The following is an 18,613-nucleotide window of genomic DNA, read 5'->3' on the forward strand; positions in this document are numbered from 1 at the left end:
AGTCATGAAACTTTGCACACGCCTCAGAAGTGCTCACAACACAAGCAAAGAAAGAAATGCGCTGCAAATAGGCACAGACCACATTGGAAATGTTTAAGGGAACTGCAAAGTGACGAACATGGCTGGGACATATTTATCCATGTTTGCTCTGAAAGGTGAGATTTTTGTTTATTTTAACATCCTGATTATGAGATTCGTATGCTTCTTCTTCTTTTCTTTTCTTTTTGTTGAAATTATTAGCCTAAATAAGCTGACGAAATACACAATTACTGTAACTGTGAAAGCATGTAAGCTGGCTAACTAACTTTACAACTTCCCTTACAAAAAATTAACCATATGGTTTTGAATTATGAATTATGAAATAATGAATACATTTATTATGTAAAAATAAATAAAAACAAAAAATATTTATTATAGTTAAATCATGGTCACAAATTAGCCATGGATTTACCACACAAACCATAGGTTAACCACGGTATTTGTACATCAGTTTTTATACAAATGGTAATCAATACAAAAAAACATGGTTATTTTCGTTTTGTTGGGGAAATTTTGGCATTGTTGGGGTCCTCCCGTTGTGGTCTGTACTTGCATTTCTGTATTTGGTTGTGTTGTGAGCATTTGCAGCGTTTCTTTATTTGTTTGTGTGAACTGATGAAGATGTTTTCTTAATTTGCTGGTGCTTTTTCTATTTGCATGTGTTTTCTGAAGCTGCAGCGTGTTGAGCTCTCTCGGCCACCATAGAATTGAACCCATGGCCTTGCCGTTGCTAGTGCCATGCTCTACTGTTTGAGCTACAGGAATGTTGTGTCAATGATCTTAATTTCCAACAAAATAAATAAACAAATAAATAAACAAATAAATAAACAAACCCTTATAATACTTAATAATTAAAATACTTAATAAATGACTTTAAACATTTATTGTTTATTAGCTCAACAGATATATAAATGTCTCATTAGTTGGTATTATACAATATATCAGCCGCTCTCTAAGATCGGCATCTGCCAGTTGGAAAGGAGAAAAACAACCAAAAATATATAGGAAAATAAACAGGGAAAAAATATTATTTACAATAGTACTTGTAACAACCAGTGCTGATGCCGCAAACAGTAATTTCCCATCTGGAGAGTTTGCCATCTTTGCCCACTGATGTTTGTAATCGTGGCACAGTGTTCTCAATGGCAGGACCCATGGTTACACGGCATCAGCCCATGAGGCCAGTCAAAAGTCATGTAGATATTAATGAGTGTAATGGCATCTGTTCTGCCTGCTGACCTCCAGTGTTTGTTTTTGTATTAATCGGGAACACATGGTGTTACCTGAACCCTCTCCTCACACTCCAACATGCCACATTGGTGGCAAAGGATTGAAAACAACACCTCGTAGCGCAGCAAAAACAACCGTGTGTGTGAGCGTGTTTCCTTCCTTTTGTTACTTTACTCCAGCACACTCCATTCAGTAAGGCTTTTGGGCCATGCTCTCGAAATGCAATAACAACACTGACCAATAACAAGCATGTTTGCTAATAACAAAATTTTCAGCTGAACTGTAAAGGATATAACTTTCACCACACCGCTCTGCTCTCACGAAAGCCTTTGTCGACAGCCAAACATGTTATTTCCAGTTGTGTGTTAATGCTAAATATTTGCATTCTAAGCCAATGAACAAACTTGGAAAACTTAAACCATAAAGTTAAACAACTGTTTTAAATTAGTGTTACACATTTAGCTGAGATTTTTTTGTTGTTGTATGCTTTGTATGTGCAAGCATCATAATAAATCAATGCTAGCTCTTTGTGTTCAACATGGATACTGAGGTATGTCTTTATTTTTTATGTTATTTGCTATTTTGCAGTATGATGATCAAAGGACAATAATTTTCAATAATTTTTACTGTTTTTGTTTTTCAGTCTTTAGTTAAAGGTGCCATAGAATGGAAAATGTATTTACCTTGGCATAGTTGAATAATAACAGTTCTGTACATGGAAATGACATACCGTGAGCCTCAAACACCATTGTTTCCTCCTTCTTATGTAAGTCTTGTGCATGCAAAAGACCACTGAAAAATAGGCGAATCAGAACATAACACCAACTGTGACTTTACAGTCAGGATCACTAATAGTTACGCCCCCAACATTTGCATATACCCGACCATGTTCTATGCCAGCCGCCAGCCGAACCTGCACAGCCGAATCATCAGAAGCTCTGCAGGTACTGTGAAGAAACAAGCGAGGATAATAGCAAAAATGGCAGATCATGGAAATAAATGTTATGTTCCAGGCTGTGCAGGGGATGTGATGTGCAGGGAAGGGTTGGTGTCTGTATTCTAATAAAATAACGTGAGCCACTAAAGGGACATGGATAGCTGCTTGCTAGCGGTAGCCTGTTACATTACAGTACATAAGATTTCACTTACCACATAAACAGAGTAAGGAGAGATGACTTAGTATGATGGTGAATTATTTACAGATCCTGAGCACCACTGACAAGCATCTGATCTTGTCAAATGTGTGGTATGTACTGCTGCTGTAGTTTACACAGAGCACGTGCGATCGCAAATCCCAAAAGTGAAAGTAAAAAGCGATTTGAAAGCAGTTTCAATGCCCCGCATATAATTAGCGGCTCCCTGATTCCCGCATTTTATATACAGTAAAATTACCCAACGATATAACTGCGTGAGACAGTATTGAAATATATATTTTCCCTGTGTTTCCTTCCTGCTGTGTGGGCTACCGAAATGAGCCGCACTGTAAAACAGCCAATCAGAGCAGAGCTCAACATTATTATTCATGACCCTTCCAAATAAGGTAATAACAGACCATTTCATTCTAGAGAAAAATCCTAGGGTTGTAAATGGACATGTAAAACGGTTTCTGGAGATTTTTTGCCCTTACCTAAGCCACATACCTTATATGTAGATATCAGAGAACAATTTAAAATATTTTATCAGTGCATTCTGTGGCACCTTTAAGTAGTTGCCCCTTATAATAGCAAAAAATGTATGCTACAAAAACACTACATTATGTTTAAAAAACATCATTTAGATCCATGGCTGGCTGACAGGAAGCATCCGTTAAGCATTTTTGGCAGAGAGATCCAATTCAATTTTGTGAATCATTCGTTTGGACAGCTCATTTAAATGGTTTATTTGAGTCATCGCACAATAGTGTTCCCAGAAGTTCTTGTGTGGGATTTTTACGCATTATTCATTCATTTATTTGTGTAGTGATCTTAATATTTTGTTAAATACTGCTGTTACGACCATGCTTTCAATTAAGTTACATGGTTTGTATCAAAACTTTTATTATTCCAGTGTGTCACCCACACAATTATGCTCTGTGAATCAGTTCAGATGTTTGTACTAACCAAACATGGCACACTGTTTTTGAATTCTGGAAACTAATGTCCCTTGTGAAAAACAAGCGTATTGAACTTGTAGTTGTCAGTCCTGTGTCCTTTGTTTTTCTCCCCATGTTCTCTCATTGATCCAGTTTCTCCCTCATATGCCCATATTTTGGTTTTCCTGTTCCTGTTCCCGATAGAGTTCCATTGGTTTCACCTGTGTTCCTCTTGTTATCTCATTTAGTACTGAGTACTTAAGCCCTGTGTTTTCCCATGTCCAGCGTTGAATGTAATACGTCAAACCCCATGCTACGTGTGTGTTTCCCTGTGTTTGTTTATTAAAGTCTGTTGCTGAGGAATTTCCTTCGTGTCCTCCACAGTAGTAGATCGTGACAGAACATTCGACCTCTACAAGACAGTAAGCAGCGCCCCTTCTTCCCGTTTGGTTTCAGTTTTTTCCATGTTTCTCCCCGTGGCTATGGAAATTGCCGCACGATTCTCCGCCCTAGCCCGCTGGGATCTCCTGTTCGTGGAGTATGCCTGGGAGTTCTGTGAGCTCGCCGTGATGACGGCGCTGGACGCCGCCGCGCTTAACTCTCTGTTCTGGATCGGGGCAAATTACTACCACCCTGTTGACCTCCCAGACACCACGGGACTGAGCTGGAGGGAAGGAATCCTCCAGTGTCTGGAGAGTGTCCAGCCCCGATCCAGAACCAGCTCGCAGTCAAGCCCGCCGGCTCCAGCCCCTGAGTCTGCTCCAGTGTCGGCTCCAGCCCCTGAGTCTGCTCCAGTGTTGGCTCCAGCCCCTGAGTCCACTCCAGTGTCGGCTTCAGCCCCTGAGTCCACTCCAGTGTTGGCTCAAGCCGCTGAGTACGCTCCAGTGTCAGCTCCAGCCCCTGAATCCACTCCTGAAAGGGCTCCAGTTACCACATCCAGCCCAAGGAGGGCTCCAGTTCCCACGTCCAGCACAAGGAGGGCTCCAATTCCCAAGTCCAGCCCAAGGAGGGCTCCGGTTCCGACATCAAGCCCAGAGAGGGCCACAGTTACCGAGCTAGGCCCACAGAGGGCCTCAGAAGCTTATATTCTCCCCAAAGGACTTTTTTTAGGGGGGCTTATAGGGATCCGTCCGTAGAGGTTAGTCCGAGTGCAGAGGCCAGGCCCCCTGAACTGTCTACCTCACCATGACTCTCCGAGCTGCCCGCACCGCCATGGCCTCCTGAGTTCCCTGCTCCACCATGGCTCCCTAGTCTCCCTGCTCCATCATGGCCCCCTGAACTATCTGCTCCATCATGGTCTCCTGAACTGCCTGCTCCGCCTTGGCCCCCTGAGTTCCCTGCTCCGCCATGGCCCCCTGAACTATCTGCTCCACCATGGCCTCCTGAACTGCCTGCCCCGCCATGGCGCCTTGGACTGCCTGATCCACCATGGGTCCCGGAATGGGTACCGCTCTGGAGGCCTGCCGTCCAGTGTAAGCCTGTCCTGAGGGGTCTCCAGAGTGCCCACCCCCTTCCTCAGTAGATGTTGTGTGGTACGTGGACGCGCCTTCGGGGAGGGGGGAGTAATGTCAGTCCTGTGTCTTGTGTTTTTCTCCCCATGTTCTCTCCTTGACCCAGTTTCTCCCTCATATGCCCTTATTTGGTTTTCCTGTTCCTGTTCCCAATTGAGTTCCATTGGTTTCACCTGTTTTCCCCTTGTTATCTAATTTAGTCCTGAGTACGTAAGCCCTGTGTTTTACCATGTCCAGCATCGAATGTTATATGTCAAACCCCATGCTACGTGTGTGTTTCCCTGTGTTTGTTTATTAAAGTCTGTTCCTGAGGAATTTCCTTCATCTCCGCACTCCTTCGTCTCCTCCACAGTAGTAGATCATGACAGTAGTGTACTTCATGACTTTCATGACAAAGTTTCTTAACACATTTAAGAATAGATGTGTTATAGAGTTGAATTTAAAATGTTTCTGTTTGTTTTAAGTCCTTAAATGGTCTGGCACCTTCTTATTTGTCAGATCTTGTAAATGTGAATAGGTCTGCCAGATGTTTGCAATCCTCAGACAGTATTACTCTGTCATATCCAAGATCAAGATTGAAGCTGAAAGGTGACTGTGCGTTTGCGATGGTCGGTCCTAGGTTATGGAACAGTCTTCCCTTATCTGTGAGATCTGCATCTTCTGTATATGATTTTAAATCTAAGTTACAGTCTCATCTTTTTATTCTTGCATTTAATTCATTATAATTCTTGGTCTCATTTTAACTTATGTTTTAGTGTATTTTATTTATTATTATTCTTTTTATTTTACATTTCCTCTTTTGTACAGCACAGTGGTCAACTCTTGTTGTGTTTATTTGTGCTTTATAAGTAAATAAATGAAATTAAATGAAATGTATGTGTGCTTTTAAAAAGTGTACTTTGTGATAATGTCAGAAGTAAAGTTTTAACTTAAAGTAGATTTTTTTATCATAATGTTTCAGCATTACATTTAAAGTTAATATATTGAATGTACTAAATTGCAACTTCATCATTATAACTGTGTAATTAAACAGAAATAAATAGCCTATATAGCATACAAGTTCAATAGAAATTACATTAAAGTGTTTTTAAATGCTGGTCAGTACATTCAGCAGTACACTAACCATATATAAAAGAAAATAAGAGGTCATTCTAAAATTACACATGAAGTTGTACTTGAGTCCTAATTAAATGTGTCAAAAACACTCTAAAGTTCAGCTAATTGCATTTGATAGAAATTTAAACTATAATACATTTTAGGTTAATTGAAAATAATATGCAATTAAGTGTCAAAACATTACTTTCAGATTGTACTTATAGTATATCATTTAAGTACTCTTTTTTTATGCTGAAATACTTCTTTTTCGGAAGTGGTACACATGCCACTATGAACTTGTTGCATTAGAAGAGGTGTGTTCACTTGTAATCCACCAAAGAAATAACATTTTGAAATAACGAGTTTGAAGACATAAAGGTGAGTAAATATTACTAGAATTTGTAGTTTTTGGTTAAATGTTCCTGTAACACTGCAGACTTGGGTAAAGTCAAGCTGTTTTAAATACAGCTAGGACTACTAGCTGATCGCCAATGAGAATGTGATGGTGTCTAATGCACAAGAAAGAGAGAGAGACAGAGCACAGGGCCAAACAATTAATCCTGGAGAAATATGTTATGTTGGCTCCATCTCAGCCCATCTGCTGTGAGTCTCTGCCTCCTCAGCAGATTTCTGGAGTGAAGGGAAATGAGCTCCAAGTCTTCATAAGTCGCCCACTGCTGAGACACACACAGGTGCTTTAAGACTAGAGCTTGAGAAACTGTACCAACACTCCAAACCAAACCTGTTCCACCATTTACAGCACTTGACATAAATCAAAAGCAAAAGCCATGACCTCAGCCAGTCACAGCATCTGAAGACTTCTTGAACGTGACACTCAACCCATAGGAAAATGATTATTGCTCAGTTGATGCTTTTACTAAGCTCAGGAGACTTAGATGAGATTCTCATGTGTCTCACATTTTAGTATCAACAGCATTTCAGATGTTTCTCCTAAAATTCCTTAGGAGAAATAGAAGTAGGCACAAATGAGACTTGAGAAATATTTGAGAAAAAAAAGTGTCAAAACTGAGAATGTGGTGGAAGAAACATAGAATATCTTTTTATTGTCTTGCTGTAATCTCTTTCAAGACCTCATTATAAAAATGTTTTACAGGTTGCTCTTTTTTTTCTTGATTACATTGGGGTTTTTCACCTCCGCGCCCAACGCGTTGCTGCCTACACCACTGAAGCCGTTATTCACACGCGTCGTATTTAACCTTGTGTGACATTGGAGGGTGGAGCTACGATAAATTTGCACTTAGCAATAGACACTCCGAATAATCTTGTTTTCCATTTGCATTAAGATAATTTTTATTACCACACTGGCAGATGATTTTACTTAAGTAAAATGCACTTCATTTAGATCTGTAGCGAATTTAGCTCACAACAGGAAATATGAATAATTAACTCCCTCCGAGAAACAAGACTAAATATCTTATATCATTTTCTTATGTAGAAAATCCATCTTGATTTAAGAATTTTTCTATATTTGTACTTGAAATGAGAAAAAAAATACTTAGTAAGAAAAGCATTTTTGCAGCTTGCATGAATGAAGTATTTAAACATCGCTTGCGCTATAAAAAGGGGGAGGAGACCGAAAGAAACTCTGGGTTTACTGAAAAAAACCTGCTCCCAACCAGGTTAGGTTCATAGAGTAAGTTATTACGGTAACTGACTCGGAGTATAAGTTATCTCTCTTTCAGAAACAGGCTTGACATACCCTGCTTTCTCAGGTTTGACAAACCTCCCATTCTGAAACGGAAAACCCAGAGTTTCCCTCATTTCAGGGTTAACATACTCAGAGTTTTCACTTAACCTCCTTTCTGAAACGGGGCCCCAGGAGAATAAATAGGGAAACAAACGAGGAGAGTAACGAGGGAGACACAGGTGGAGCAACTTAAACAATAATGAGGTAACAAGATGGGCAGGGTCAGACAATAGACAGGAGAGAGCACATGGCACCAAACAAACACAACACAAGCCATGTGCTTACAGAAAAACACAGTGTCATCTGGTGGCCATCCTGGGCACACCAGCTGAAGGCTGTGACACCCCCTCAGTTAAAGCTGTAATAATAGCATTTCATTGCAAATTTGGAAAATGATCCAGTGCGTTATGGTTTGCGGTCTGTAGATTGGTTTCTATTCAATGTGTTTGTACAGCGTTGAGCAATGTAGCCAATCACAGACATATCTGTTGATTTCTTGAACACAACAGACAGTCAGAGGCTTTTAAGTTAGAATCCACTCACCGTACAAATTACAGGAGATTTTGTTCAGGTGTTGTGTTCAGCACGAATTATCTCATTACAACAAAGTGTAGACATGATGTAAATAAGAGATTCATTGTGCAGCATTGAGATCTTCATTGATTATAATGTAACTTTGTGGGGTCGCGATGAACTAAGATGAGTGATTATAAGGGAGTGCTCTTTGCGCCATAGCAATGGACGGCTAATACATAAATATATATATGGAGAGAGAGAGAGAGAGAGAGAGAGAGAGCACCATCACTAATTTAAGAAGCACCCTCAATGATTTGATTGTGGAGCCGGGTCTGCTAGTGTACCAGTGTTTTTTTGTGTGTGTGTTTTTTTTTTTAGCATTAAAAAGTTTGTCTTGTATAGCCCATTTTTGCATGCATGCTCTGTTAAATTATTGTGCAATAAAACACTGTCTACACAAAACAACTTCAAATATGACAATTGACGCTAACCAGAGGGGAGAAAAAATAAAATAAAAAGAGATCTCTTTAACATCCCAAATGTTTCTGCTAGACAGACATGAGGTCACTTTCATATAAAGGAGACTTCCCAGAGGAAAGAAAAATAAAATGTGAGTTATCTTTAACATCTCAAATATTTGTCCTAGACAGAAAAAAGGTTAAGATGGAGATTTTTGCTTGAGTCTCCTGCTTATCTCTTTAACATCCCAAATGTTTCTGCTAGACAGACATGAGGTTACTTTTACATCAAATGGAGACTTCCCAGATGAAAGAAAAATCAAAAGTGAGTTCTCTTTAACATCTCAAATATTTTTCCTAGACAGAAATTAGGTTAAGATGGAGATTTTTGCTTGAGTCTCCTGCTTCTCAAAGTTGTCTCCTGAGACAAAAAATCTAACACTCTCACATTTGTCTCCTTTAAAGTTTTAGAAGATATCTCATCATCATCACACACTGTGCTCAGATTTTTCTCCTTAGCTAGAGACTCTGGAACTCTCACATTTGTCTCCGCCAATGTTTCAAACAAGATCTCAACAACATCCCACACTGTGCTCAGATTTTTCTCCTAAACTAAAGATTCTGGTGGTCTCATATTGGTCTCTTCCAGTGTTTCAAACAAGATCTCAGTAACATCACAAATTGTGTTCTGATTTTTCTCCTTAGCTAGAGACACTGGATCTCCCACTTTTGTATCCTCAAAAGTTTTGAAGAGATCTCAATAACATCACACATTGTGCTCAGGTTTCTCTTACGCTAAAGACTCTGGGGGTCTCATATTTGTCTCCTTTAAAGCTTTATAAAATATCTCAACAACTTTACAAAGTGTGCACCAAGTCAAGTACTTGAAAGGTTCTAAATAAAGTACTTTTTAAAGTACATTAAAGTACTTGAACGGCTCTAAATAAAGTACTAAATAAAGTAACTTTGCAAGTACGTCAACTTATTCTAGTCTACTAATACTCTACTAATACTCTAATGAGAGTTAATAGACATGTAGGTGCAACACTACTTATAGTCAACAGAATGTGTTAAAGTGAGAAATAAACATCAAAATAAAGTGAAAACGTATTTGCAAAGTTACTTATAGTCAGAATGTCTGTTGGGAGACCATGACAATAAAGAGTTAGCAGATATTAAGCAAATAGTCTACTAATACTCTGATGAGCGTTAGTAGACAGGTGCAACATTACTTATTGTCAACAGAATGTTCAAAAGGGACCATCAAAATAAAGTGTTACCGAAAAAAGTAACCCTGGAGCTTTTCTTTACTGAAAGGCAAATAAATGGCTTATGACTCCGTCTTGATTATTAATTGACTTAATTTGATTATTAATACATATTATATGGTAAAAATGTTTGAGCTCATATTGAGACATTTGACATTTGCACACACTGTAAAGTTGTTGAGAGACAAATGAGACAAAGGAGACTAATGTGAGAGTTCCCGAGTCATTAGTGTAGGAGAAAAATCTGAGCACTGTGTGCTGATGATGAGGTCTCTTCTAAAACTTTAAAGGAGACAAATATGAGAGTGTTAGAGTTTTTGTCTCAGGAGACAAGTTTGAAAAGTAGGAGACTTAAGTAAAAATCTCCATTTGATCTTAAAGTAAACTCATTTCTGTCTAGGATAAATATTTGAGATGTTAAAGAGATCTCACTTTTGATTTATCTTTCCTACGGGAAGCCTATTGATACTTTAATTTTGTTTAAACAGAATTGTAAAATGTTTGAGCCATGTTACATAACATTTTGTATTGTGTTAACCCCCCCAAAAAATAAAGCAAGCACATAAGCAACAACTCTACACACCCTATATTTTGATGTTAGCATGTTGTTTAGCTCTCTTTGTCTTAGCTCTCTCCTTCTCTCTTAGGGGTTGCCACAGCAGCATTATCAGCACAGCATTTGGCCCAGATGCCTTTCCTGATGCAACCCAGCACACACACACACACACACACACACACGCTACTTCTCACAATAAGTAGAAACAAAATTGCAAGTGCTTATTAACAGTTCAGTGAGTCATGGCTCCATGGCTCAGGGCGCTCTAACCTGAGATTCACATCTGGGGTTTTCATATTCGCTGAGGAACATCTCCAAAGAGAAGACCCATAACAGGATGGAGTTTACAGCCAGACAGGAACAAATGTCAGAAAATCTCTAATATATTGTCTTATATTTAATAATGTGACATTTTTCCAAGTAAAACGGGACATTCAACAAAATCAAAGGAACTGATTTTATTTGTCCCTAAATATAGTAAGGCTAAACTTTAAACCATGCCTGACCTACGGGTTACACTGCCGTGATGTGAATTACCCATTTTGCCTCAAATGCCACATGGTTAATTCAAAGGTGTTTACCATAGGTTGTGTCTCATTGATCTCATGTGGTCTGCATGCTCGTTCTGTGTTGTTCTCCGAGCTGCAGTCTCTTTGTGTGAGCGCCACAGGGCCGGGCCGAACGGGGTGCACAGCGGGAAGCGTTGAGCTGTAATTCAGGGGACAGATGAAGGCCTGCTGCTGCTGAATTAGAGATCCAGAATTAGAGACTGCTGGAGACACTCTAATTTGCCCTGCCATGTGCAAAGGCATGCATGGCTCAGAGCACTGGCCTGATCGCATGATTAGCGGGTTTGGCTTTGTTTTAAAGAGGAGGATGAGTCTATTAGAAAACATATGAAGGGGGATTTGAAAATGGTTTAGCCAAACAAACAGCATACTGGATGGCAGTAATGGGGAGCTTGTGAAAATACAGCGAAAATTATTAAAAGACTATAACGCAAAACATAATCTAACCATACACTCCAGTATAGCCAAATATGACCTGTGCGAGATTCTGGGGGGAAAAACCTCTTTGTGACATTTGCGATGATTTTTGACTCTTTCAACAAAGTTTTTTAAACTGAGCATTAATGGATGGAAATTACAGCCTAGTGAAATGTAAATGACACCACTGTTACATGAGTTCATCAGTGATTATGTTAAATACAGTTATGATGAAGACATCATAACATCGCACTTAAACTATAACGGGATGTTTTCTATGATGATGGTGACTTTCTACTGAAAATAAAGTCTAAAGTGCTGCTGAATTTCACTGCTGTTGCATTGAGAGCCCAGAAAAAAAGTTGACTGAGCACAGAAACAGCAAAACAGCAGAGAGCAATCCTTCCTATAGGAAATTAGGTAATTAATCAGAGCAGGATGATTAATCTTGAGCTGTGGGCCTCTTGAAAGATTTTTTATTATTACTTCGACAAACCACAAAACGAATACTATTGGAGAAACTGGAAATCAGCTAAACATAAATCAAATTGTGTATACATTCAAACTTAGCAAAGGTTTTACAGCCTGAAAAACCTTTTTAAGTTGCTCAAATTTCATAAGAGATCATTTTATCTTTGTATAATGCCATGTAGTTGAATATCTGTAAGTTTTTATAATGTCTTTGCTTCACTTTTCCTCAATAAAAGATGATGCCTATAGAACAAATACGCTGATCTGAACACCCTTTGGTCCCATCAACAACTTCAGGTTCCTGATAAGAAAAAGGTTCTTTCCTCAACATAGTGTGTTAAGGCTCATTCATAACAAGAAAGATAACTATAATAACGATAACTAACTATAATGGTTAAATTCGTTGCCACACTAAGCAGCAATAATATTCTGTTTATTATAAGCGAGTTCTGCAGTTTTGTCGTCTGACCCTTTAAATCCTCAAGCTATTTTATAGTGATTATTTGCTCTCAAATCAAATCATTGATCAGCTTAAGTATACAGAGCTCAAATAAAATATGACGACTTGTCAAATCACCAAACCTCATGGTGCTTGTGACATGATTTCATTATGTTAAAGGCATAGTTCACCCAAATATGAAAATTCTGTCATTAATTACTCACCCTCGTGTTGTTCAAAACCCTTAGACCTTTGTTCATCCTTGGAACACAAATTAAGATATTTTTTGTGAAATCCGAAAGCTTTCTGACCCTGCATACACAGCAATGCAACTGAAACTTTCCCAGGCCCCGAAACTATAAGGACATCGTTAAAACAGTCCATGTGACAGTGATCAGTGGCTCAACCGTAATTTTATGAAGCTGTGAGAATACTTTTTGTGTGCAAAGAAAGCAAAAATAACGACTTTAAACAACAATTCTCTTCCTTGGCAGCGTTTAGCTGCCACCATTCACGAGAGTACCACGACGCATGCATGTGGTGTTGCTGACGTATCATCAGAAATCTGCATCAGAAAGCTCTTCGATTTCATCAAAAATATCGGTAACACTTTAGAACAGGGATGGGCAACTGGCAGCCTGCAGCATCTTCAAATACAGCCCGCTGGACCATTGTAACACCCCTGTGGACTGTTTGTTGTGGTTTCTTCCCCTGTTGTTGGTTTAGCCCGTTCAATTATTAGTTAATCAACTCATTGTGCTCACCTGTCTGTCCCTCGTTAACTGCCCTATATCTGTTCCTGTCTCTTGTGTTCTAGTTTGTCGGTTATTGTGAATGTTACCCCGAGTGTGTGTGTCTGTCTCTGCCTTGTTGTCACTACATTAAATATCCTTGTCATCCTGCCTGCCTCCACACACCTGGACCGTGACAACCATACTATAGTCTCGTCAATTTTGATACATTTGAGAAGTGACTAGGAAGGATGTTAATTATAACCCAAACCAGTAGAGGTGTATAGTTCCCTCAGATCACTGTTATCATCACCGTAATTACAGCGTAGTAGTAGGATGAGCGTGTTCATTTCAACGATCACGAAAATTTGCAAAAAGAAATGAAATTTACTACGAAAATTGTGTTTTCCAGTCAAAATGGGAAACAGATTATCTTTTTACTGAGTTTAAGGGGGCACCGATGTGCTTATGTCTGGAAACAAAATCGGTAATGAAATATTTTAATTTTAATCGATTACACCACTGCTCACAAAGAGAAGTATGAAAAATACACAGGTGATGCCAGAACTGCTCTCATCTCAGACTTAAAAGGTAAATTACATCGTCAGCAAAACCTTTTTGCAAAATGCATGACTGTGCAAGAATCATCAGTAAAGGCTTCTTATGCTGTTTCACTTGTGCTTGCAAAAGCGAAAAAGTCGTTATCAGAGGGCGAAATTGTAAAGCAATGCGCGATTGAGCATTTGTAGATGAGAAAATGGCCAAGAACTTTGAATCTGTATCTTTGTCACGCCGAATAGTAACACGTCGAATTTCTGAAATCCAATGTCAAATCCAAGAAAAGCTGAAAAACAATCAACAATTGCAGATACTTTTCTCTCGTGCTGGATGAAAGCACGGATGTGAGTGATGTCAGTCAGCTCCTGATCTTTGCAAGAACGATCACAGAGAACGTCTCGGGTTACGAGACACTACGTCCTCTAGGGGTCGCTATGGGGAACCTAGAGGATGCAGTTCGAAATTCCCTTGAAAGGGAACGTCTCAGGTTACGTATGTAACCATGGATCCCTGAGTAGGGAACGAGACACTGCGTCCTCTAGGTTCCCCATAGCGACCCCTAGAGGACGCAGTTCGAAGTTCCCTTGAAAGGGAACTTTGATATTCAAGAGGAGCTGTTAAACATAGCTTCATTACATGGCACCACAAAGGGAGAGGATATTTTCAAAGCTGATGAGAATACGGTACACGAATATGGGTGCTTTGCTAAACTCTCTGCTGTTGTTACTGATGGAGCACCAGCAATGCAAGGGAAAAAAATCAGGATTCGCTGGACTTCTTCAGAAGAGTGGCATTAACTGTCCAGTACTGCACTGTATAATACATCAGGTTAGTAGGCTTATTTTTATTTAATTGTAACATACATAAAATAAAGTGTTATGTTATGTGATCAGTAAAAAAATATTATTTGCTACAGGAGGCCCTGTGTGCAAAGACTCTGGACTTCGGCCATGTCATGAATGTAGTGACGAAGGTCACTAATCTTATTCGAGGTGGAAACAGGGCACTCAATCACAGGAAGTTTACTGCCTTTTTGGATTAAGTTAGTTCTGCTTATGGGGATTTACTGATGCATACTGACATCAGATGGATGAGCCATGGCAAGTGTCTGGAAAGATTCATTGCGCTGCGCAATGAAATCCCTTTGTTTCTGGAGGACAATGTTAAGTCGGACATGAGCGATTACTGCTGCAAACTACGCGATCCAGAATTTCTTTGCGACATGGCCTTCCTCACAGATATGACCACACATCTGAACAATCTGAACACACAGCTACAAGGACGGGCTCAAACTGTTTCAGACCTCTATGCGCATATGAATGCTTTCCAACACAAACGTAATCTTTTTCACAACGGATTTTCGTCTGTTCTGGTAAATTTGACAGACTTCCCTGCCTGCGAGGAGATGCGCAAAGACGCTCCCGAGTAATTGAAAGTCTTCGAGAGCAATTCAAAATTCGCTTTCAGGACTTCCACGACATGCAGCCTCGCATAGACCTTGTCGAGGTCCCTCTGAGCGCAGCTGTCAGTGAGCAGCCTGGAGAGATGCAGCTAGAACTCTGAGAGCTTCAGTCCGACCCCTTCTTTCAGGCAAGGCATAATGAGAGGGGGCTTGAATTTTGGAAACGACTACCCGAGTCCTGTTTTCACCTCCTCAGAGATGTTGTGCAGCACTTACATCTGTGAAAGTAGTTTCTCAACAATGAAGCACATCAAATCAAAAGAGAGAAACAGGCTTACAGATGACACTATTTCAGCTACTGCAAGTTGTCGGTACAAACTTTGAGATTGACATTGAATCAATTGTGCACCAACAGGACAGGCCACAAGTTTCTCATTGAGATGTCTTTTTGATAGTGTGGACTGTGAATATTCTCTGAACTGAAAGGTAAATGCATGTGTTTGGGGGTAGCATGCTATGGATTTTTAGCACTGAATGATTATATTCTTATATTCAATAAGGGAAATCTTTAATAGTAATATGTGGATTTTGGTAACATTTTTGTTAAGCACTTTATTTCAGGTTATGCTGAAAATGTTCTGTAAGCTAGGACCTGCATTTGCTTGTGGATGAAGTTGACCATTTAAATGATCATAATTGCAGTTTTATAGTTAAAATCCTTTAAACACACACACACATTGAACTAATTTTACAATAAGATATTGAGGAAGGTGATATAAAATGTGTGAGTGTGAATTAGTAAACTGACCCCTTGGTTTAAAAGACAAAAATTTCTGGCCCTCGTCATTATCATAGTTGCCCATCCCTGCTTTAGAATAATGGTAATTATGGTAATTAACAAGTAACTATACAGGAAGTAATAGGTAGAACTACATTAACACTGAACTTTATACTACTAACTAATATGGACGCAAGATTAACTAAGCAGTAAGTAATAGGAAATTTATGACAAAGGTAGTTCCTTATTAGGTATTCAATAATTACTAAATAAATATATAATCATTGAGAACTACTTGATAGCAATGACCAATTAATAAAGAATAACCAATTAATTACTTATCACAACATTAACAAGTCTAAAAACTTATTAAATTGATATCAACTCCTCACTAATTATTCAAGATTTTCCTTGTCAGCCCGCAGGAACCACTAGTGATCTGGATCATTAATTTAAAGGGAACATGTTAACAAGTTAAACAACTTAACCCCTCACTAATACTCAAGCGTGTCCTTGTCAGCCCACAGGAACTACTAGTGATCTGGACCATTATTTTAAAGTAAAAAATGAGCTCAGGTCCAGAACACTGGTGGTTCCTGTGGGCTGAAAAGGTAACGCTTGAGTATTTACTGAAGGGTAAACTTGTATTTGGGGGGATATAATATTCATAAATTACTTTCTGCAAAGAACCCATTTCAGGTGCAAGCTTCTAAAAAAGAAATTTTATGACCATGTTAAGAATAAAAAATACAACAGTGTACTTTTTAGACTTGTTACTGTTGTGATGAATAATTGGTTACTCTTTATTAATTGGTCATAGTTAGCAAATAGAGTTAGAAAAATATATTTTTATTTAGCAATTATTGAATACCTAAAAGGAATTACCTTTATCCTAAATTTGCTATTACTTACTGCTTAGTTAAAATTGCTTGCATATTAGTTCATAGAATTAAGTTCAGTGTTAATGTAGAACTACCTATTAATTCCTGCATAAACATGAGCCGCATCCGAAAGGTAAAGGGGGAGGTGTTGCTACAATTTATAATAATATTTTTAGTATTTCTCAGAGCTCTGGTTTTAAGTATAATTCGTCTGAAGTAATGGTGATTCAAATAACATTACCCAGAGAAACAAGTGTAAATGATAAATCCCCTGTGACGTTTGTACTGGCTACTGTATACAGGCCACCAGGGCACCATACAGACTTTATAAAAAAATTTGCTGATTTTCTATCCGAGTTAGTCCTGGCTGCAGATAACATCTTAATTGTTGGTGATTTTAATATCCATGTGGTATAATGAGCACACTCGCGCCTTAAAGAGAGCAACCAGGAAAATGGAGCACAGCTGGAAGAAAACAAAACTAGAGGTATTTCGTATTGTATGGCGGGAAAGTACTTCTACTTATTGTAGAGCTCTTAAAACTGTTAGATCTAATTACTTTTTGTCTCTCTTAGAAGAGAACAAACACAACCCCAGGCATTTATTCAATAACGTGGCTTGAAAAATAAAGCATCAACAAACACAGACCCTTCCCAACAGCACATCAGTAATGACTTTTTGAACTTTTTCACTTCAAAGATTGATACTATTAGAGATAAAATTATAACCATGCAGCCGTCAGCCACAGTATCGCATCAGATGCACTATAGATCCCCTGAGGAACAATTCCACTCATTCTCTGTTATAGGACAGGAAGAATTGTATAAACTTGTCAAATCATCAAAACCTACAATATGTGGATATAGACACTGATGGCGCCGCAAATGGCAGCCAGGACGCTGAGCTCCGTGATTCTTCTATTGTTTTTGTTTGTTTGTTCTGTGTTTTGTCATTCTTCTTCTATATGTTTTACCAGAGACAAACTCCTTAACATTAAGCAGCACACCCCAGACAATATTTTTCCGGTTTTTGATTATTCGGACGTTTTGTTGGACATTCTAGTCGGAGGTAGAGTGGTGTTGTTCAAACGCGCGTGCAGACGCAGAAGGGGGAAACGTGCCGGCGCCCTGGTGAAGCTCCGCGCACGCGGCATTCGGACTGCACTCCCAAGCATTCATCTCGCGAATGTCCGTTCCCTTCCTAACAAAACGGATGAACTTCTTCTCCTCACCCGCACCAACAAGGACTTTTCTAAGTCCCACCAGAGACAGTAATATATTGGATCACTGTTACACCACAATAAAGAATGCATATCACTCTGTCCCACGAGCAGCTTTGGGGCTCTCTGATCACTGTTTAGTTCATCTAATACCGACCTACAGGCAGAAACTGAAATCAGCTAAACCTGTATTAAGGACTGTAAAAATATGGACTAATGAAGCAGAGCAGGATTTACAAGCTTGTTTTGACCTCACTGATTGGAGCGTCTTTGAAGCTGCTGCCACCGATCTGGACGAGCTCACAGAGACTGTAACTTCATATATCAGTTTCTGTGAAGATATGTGCATTCCTACCAGGACATTCTTATCATTTAATAATGATAAACCGTGGTTTACTGGGAAACTCAAACAGCTTTGTCACGCCAAAGAGGATGCTTACAGAAGTGGGAATTAAATCTTGTATAACCAGGCCAGGAACAGACTAACAAAGGAGATCAGAGTGGCTAAAAAAACTACTCAGAAAAGCTGAGCTTTCAGCAAACGATCCAGCGTCAGTATGGACTGGTCTGTGGAACATCACCATGTACAAGACACCACCCCCACAGCTTGCGGAGAATCAACAACTGGCTGACGATCTGAATGTGTTTTACTGCAGATTTGAAAAGGATCGTCTACCACCCCCCATCCGCTCTGAT

The 18,613-nt window shown here is 39.2% G+C and overlaps 1 long non-coding RNA gene across 1 annotated transcript in view; it reads left to right on the forward strand.

Moving 5' to 3' along the window:
* Positions 1 to 12,213: 12,213 nt before the first annotated feature.
* LOC107561473 (uncharacterized) overlaps positions 12,214 to 18,613 on the forward strand; it is a 13,019-nt gene continuing 6,619 nt past the window's right edge. Inside the window, exon 1 of the long non-coding RNA XR_001605857.1 lies at positions 12,214 to 12,224. This is a non-coding gene — a long non-coding RNA (uncharacterized lncRNA). The remainder of the gene's footprint in view (positions 12,225 to 18,613) is intronic.

The sequence above is a fragment of the Sinocyclocheilus grahami genome, unplaced genomic scaffold, assembly GCF_001515645.1.
Source record: "Sinocyclocheilus grahami isolate Dianchi unplaced genomic scaffold, SAMN03320097.WGS_v1.1 scaffold774.1, whole genome shotgun sequence".
Taxonomy (NCBI): Eukaryota; Metazoa; Chordata; class Actinopteri; order Cypriniformes; family Cyprinidae; genus Sinocyclocheilus; species Sinocyclocheilus grahami.